This window comes from Empidonax traillii, unplaced genomic scaffold (assembly GCF_003031625.1).
Source record: "Empidonax traillii isolate 1590-97213 ecotype Southwest subspecies unplaced genomic scaffold, ASM303162v1 scaffold22:size5013007, whole genome shotgun sequence".
Lineage (NCBI taxonomy): Eukaryota > Metazoa > Chordata > Aves > Passeriformes > Tyrannidae > Empidonax > Empidonax traillii.
Window position 1 is genome coordinate 1,851,885 of NW_020955215.1, and position 6,000 is coordinate 1,857,884.

General features: G+C 38.7%; 1 protein-coding gene across 8 annotated transcripts in view; it reads right to left on the reverse strand.

The window, feature by feature from the left end:
• CSNK1A1 (casein kinase 1 alpha 1) overlaps positions 1-6,000 on the reverse strand; it is a 36,668-nt gene that overhangs the window by 28,739 nt on the left and 1,929 nt on the right. The gene's annotated exons all lie outside the window — the stretch shown is intronic.

The window sequence follows — 6,000 nt, forward strand, 5'->3', positions numbered from 1 at the left end:
CTTCCAACGCTTGAATATTTAAACTCAAACCTTTACACTTTCAGAAATCTTGATACTCACATTACAAAGAGGGTGATTTTGACTTCTTTGACACCACATAAACTTTCGCCACTTTCATAAATTACAGTATGTGACCCTATGATTACTCTGTGCAGTCCTATGTAATTAGTTTCCCAGCAACAAGTGGAAGAGTTCATGTGACAAATATTGAGATTAAATGGAAGAACTAAGGTGTATCAAAAAAGCTGTTAGAACAAAAATGTACAGTGAACAGGCAAGTTGGAAAGAACTTACTACTAGAATTACCTGAGATCACCTAATTATTAAGTTTGACAAGTCAGCAGGCACATGAGGGTGAACATGCCAGTCTGGAAGGCCTCATGAACACAAAGGATTCAGACATCCTACAGAAAACCAAATGACACTGAACTGATGAACACTCTGGAACTGTGTCCCAGTTCTGCAAGCCCTAAGTCATTTATACAAAAGTCTCTGAACCAGGCATTAGTCAGATGGTTGACTAAAGAGACAACACTGACCTCCCTATAATCACAGAGCTCTTGATATCACTGAAAAATACCAAGTAATCCTGAGCAGTAGAAGTGCAGCTGCTCTACACAGAAAGCGAAGTAACTGGGAACAACACTGCAAGCCCTGTCACCACCACTCAGGAAAGGAAATCCAAATCCCAACAAGGACAGAAAAGACCTCAAGAAAAGACGGGAAGGTGGTGACCTCTGCAATCATGTATTCAAACAGCTCAGCAAGGCAGCTACGGAGTTATGCAACTATTCTTTATAGATACAGGGGGACAGGAAGAGGGAGAAGGTCATTAACAAATAAAACCCCATGAGTACAAACGTTATGTTGAGGCACAGCAGCTCTCTCTGCCCAACAACACAATCATGAGCACTGCCCTGCTGGCCTAGAAAGTTTTGATGTTGCACCTGACTGATTCACAGAAAGAATAGCCCACTGTCCAAAACAGGTGCTACATTTGGACCAAAGTGGTCCTTTCTGCTCTCATGTTCTAGACTGCTCAGCACAGACATCTCTTGACAAACAATGACACTGCAGATAAACTGGAAATTGTATCATGCCTGCAAAAATACACTAACTTGAGTTTTTAACAGACACCAAAGTAACACACAAAAGAAAGGTGATCCATCAAAGACTCACGTCTAAATTGACACATTTTATATTTCTAATTTATCTCCCTTGAAACTGGAAAAGCACTTAACTGTTAGTCAGCTAGGAGTAATATAAATGAGCATAATATGGCATGACTGAAATACTGAAGTGGAATACTTAGCAGATGTCACCTAACGTTAGTTGCCATGGAGAGCATGAATTAGGCCACCCAAGTACTAAATAAAGCCACAGCCATGAACACCCTACGCTATGGAGTTGGATACACTCTATAAATAAAATTCTGTATCACTTTTTGTACAGTTCTGAGAGCAATATGAACACATCAAGCATGTCAGCACAACTCATCTCCTCGGCAATAAGGTGGTTTCATCTGCCCAGTGTTATGTTGCAAACATGCAGCTGACTCGCAGTTTTGCTGAGCTGTTTAATAAGCTACATTAACACCTGGTAGGAAGTGAGGAGTCAAGTTTCTCCTGCAAAAGTCAGAAGTTTCAATTCATTTCAGAAGGTGAGTCATTAATCCACAGTGGGGACAAGAAACATTGCTGAGGAAAAAGAGTGTTTTAGTATTATCTCTGCTATTTCAAACAGGAGTAACACTGAACTGAAACTGTAAAGGCTGAGTAAAGGCAAGGAGAAAAAAATAAAAATAAAATAAGACAGCTCCATTTCCTTTCGAACTGTGGCCTCTCCTGGATGCTTCTACAGAGTCCACAAAGGCCAATTAAGACAGAAGTTAAGACTGTCAGAAAATAGGAAATTTTTTTTAAAAGAATACATTTACTTGTTTAGTAGAGGCACTTTAGGTATTCATTTAAAATACTACCTTCCATTTTATTTCAAGCTACAGGAACAAGAGGCTTCTCCTTACCTACCAGAGTGGTTCTGCCCTTCAATATGCAGCCTTTAGTAATAATAGAAGGTTAATTAATAGGAGACTGTACTGATAGAACCTTCCTTCTCATTTGTTTGAGGGGTGGGATTGTTTGTGGGTTTCAAGGGTATTTTTCTGGTGGTGGTTTGGGGCTTTTTTTGGTGGCTTGTTCTGAGGTTTTTTATGCTGCAGAAAGTTACTGCAAAAACACTTAAAAATGAAGGTGTTTGAGAGAGATACTCATAGTCTTTTAAGCACTGCTAAGAGATCACCATTTTGAGTGCTTAAAGCAAAAATCGGTTGTGAGAACATGTCTAAGATTACCAAACCCGACCACAATTTTCCATTGCATGAACTATTTAGTGAAGTTGAAAAAGGGACAATTCTGTTATTAATAATTATTCACCAACATGGCAGTAAACAACCAGAAGCATAAAAACTGTAGATTCTCTTAGAGATTTTTTTTTGCCAGAAACTTTACGATTTTTCAACTCAATTGAGAATTTCTCAACATCAAAATACTTACAAGTAGTGCACTGAAAAATTCAGAAATGTAGAGAATAATTTGTTCAGCTTGCAAGAGAATATTTGGAAAAAATCCCACCACTAAGTCAGTATTTTTTTTTGTTTTTAAACTCACAAATATCTAAACTCAAATATCACTTCGATTACCTTTCAAGCAAAACCATATGCAATCTCTTTTTTCACACTCACTGGTCTCTTTTCCTGTTAAGTGCAACAATTCTAATGCCTCACCAGCCACAACTGGTTCCAGCAGAGCTGTTTTCCATTTAAAACTGATAACAAAAATCACTTATCCCATGATATTATCACAAGTCTGAAGACCACTTTTTAAATGCACATCTGAAGCTCATCTTCCTCAAGGATGTGAAAAACAGCTGACACACACCATAAATGGTAAAAAAATCAAGGGTGGCTGTCAAAGGTAATTTGAATAACTGCTTTTGCCAAGAGTGTTTTACAGTTACACAGTGAACAAACATCCAAAATCAAAACACACACTGCTGCATTCCTCCAAGCCAGAAGCAAGAATTCAGGAATAAAGGTAGATAGTCCAAACTAATAGGATCAGTGCCCAGTTAACAAGATTACAGCTCAAAATGCTTTGTCACTGAAAAAGAGAGGAAAAAAAGCAAAGGACAGCTGATGAGTGAGAACAATGAGAGTAAGCCCGGCAGAATGCTGGGGCTGTGCATTGTGTCCTAAAGGCAGATCAGACTGTCACAATGTTAAGCTTGGCTCAAGAGCCTTTTGTGAAAAATTAAGGTAATAATTAACCAAAATTTGTACATCAAGGACAATCCACAGCTCTAAAAATCTGTGGAGTATTTATGGAAGGTTTTGTGAAACTTCAGGGACAAGTTCAGAAACTTTGCTACTCTTCCAGAACACAATGATAAGCAACAAACTCAAAGATTAGCAAATCTAAGAGGGTTTGGAATATTCAGAGAATATTCAGAGAACATTCCAATCTCATTTACGGTTATTTTCTGTTCAAAGAACACGTTCTGTTACAGTGGAATTAAGTAACAAGGCCCCTTGTTCACCCTCCACGGGAGAAGGTTCACCCCTGACCCCACAGAAGCAATATAAAACTTGTAACTCCAAAACTTGGAGGTTTGCTCATTAACTGTCTTGCAATCAATCAGAAAGTCTATCAAATCAACCCTAAAGGCTATTAAAAAAAAAAATTGCTTGGTTCTAGATAACTTATGATACTCTAGCTATGTGATCTAATTTCTAAGAACTTCTAATGACATCTAAAGGGCAGAACACAGTTTTAAGAACAGGAGCCCAAATTGAATGAGCAATCCACAACTCACCTATTACTTCAGCTTTGTGAGTCACAAAACCACAGCAGAGACCACTCGAGTGAGGCAAAGGAACATAATGCAACTTCCAGGAAGCTGATCTTGGCCACTGCATCACTTAAATAGGTGAAAAATAGAGAAGTCCCTCATTCCTAACTGAGGAACAGAAAACTCTGCCTCTGTGTCCAAGATGTGCAGCTGAGTTCATTTATAAAGTAAGTGGTAATGGGGAAAGCTTAGAATGATTTGTTAATTTTCTATCAAATTATCTCTTTGTGCTGCTTTTGTTTAAAGGCGTCACATTACAGAAATTTTAACAAATGTATTGGTTTTCCTTCAGCTTGATTCACCCTTCTGAATACACTGAGGCAAGAACAGCTTATTCCAACGTGACAGCATATTATTATGAAACAATGGTGGCACATGGATTATCAATGACATATGCAAAGTGACCTAAGTACCAAGGAATACACTGACTTGGATGCAGAGCACCACGGATTCTATTTCTACTCAACACAGAACACTTTAACACTTGACACAAGAACGGTGCTGAGTCCCCTGCTCAGCTCCCCCTTACAGAAAGTAAACCTATGAATACTGGTTTAGATTTCCTCAAACATCACCAGATGCCATACAGCGAGAAGACAACTAAGAACAGCAGCCCAAAGAACCCATCAAGCAGCATCCAGCCCACACAAACATTTAAAATTAATATCGCTTCTGAAAACAAAAAGGGCATTTCCAAAGATTTCCTAAAAGACACTTTTCTAGAAAAATATTACAAAGATTAACACTGCGAGGACCTGAAAAGGGCTGGCTGCCATTATCCAATACATCACACACCTTCAGCACAATGAGTCTATGAATCAATTCGAGTGCTGCCTCAGTGGTTCATTCTTATTAATTTTTTGTAACCTTGTATTATTTTTGGGAGGTACAAGAACATCAAATACAAATGAAAGAAAACTTACAATGACTGCTGTAGTTGAAGTTAGAAACAAGTTTTTCAGCCTGCAAGATTACATTCAGTATTTCAAAGGGCATTTCAACCAAATACAAGGAAATAAATAGCATTTCACTTCTGTTACATGGAAAAGTCGAAAAACTTGCAACTTAGGCCTCATTATAACACCAAATGCTCGTTTACTTTTAAAAAGAGTAGTTCAAGGATGCCTGCTTTTCCAGTTTTGCAATGAAACACCTGATATCTGCTTGCTCTGGCTGTTTTCCCAGTTATCCCTGTTTTAGCATGTAACTATACTGTGAGAGCTTTCCAAAATGCAATTCCTATTCTTCCAGTTGTGAAATAAAGGCACCCACGTTTGAGAAAAGAAGGGAACTGCAGTCTAAAAGAAAGAGTACATCTGTTTTCACATCACCGACTCTGCTGAAGCTGCAAGTATTCTGTTTAATTCAGGTATGTTTATTGTATCCCTGAAAAAGGCTGTAGTGAATGAGGACAGATGGCCAGGACAACACAGTCTCCTCCGGCTCAGGATCAGAGCCAGTTGTGTTTTGGGGGAAGGAGGAGGGAGCTATTAACCTCAAAAATGCAGATTTGTTCTATGCTTTATTGAAAATAATACAGAATCTTGACTATGTCATAATTATAACTTCAAAATAGCCACAGGCGCCACTATTGATCCAGGTGCACTTGCGAAGTCAGGATGGGTTAAATTAAATGGAATCCACAGTTTGACACAAAACAGGAACTGAAAAAGTTTCTGCAGCTCAACGAACAAAAAGTCCTTTATACCACTGTGCAAAAAGAAAAAATACTAACTTTGAAAACAATTATTAACAAAGATTCAACAAAAGAACAACTTGTACAAAGTCTTTCTGGACAAAACTGAAGTTTCATGTAACTATTCTGATGTCCAGATCCAGGAACTGGGCACTAACCCAGGATAACACCTCAGTAATCTCACGAGGAAGAACTCCTCCTGGAGTCCCGTGCCAAAGATTTTTTCCCAGATCAGGGAATTATTAAACCCTACTGAAAGTGTCTGATGGAATAGGAAATGAGGAGCCACATAATGAGCAATTGGGAGGGATTAATCCTGGTACTTTAACCGTGCAGAAACCCTGGTGACGCATCTGTTGCGGGCACCAGAAAGGAGCTGCCATTTCATTCCTGCTCCA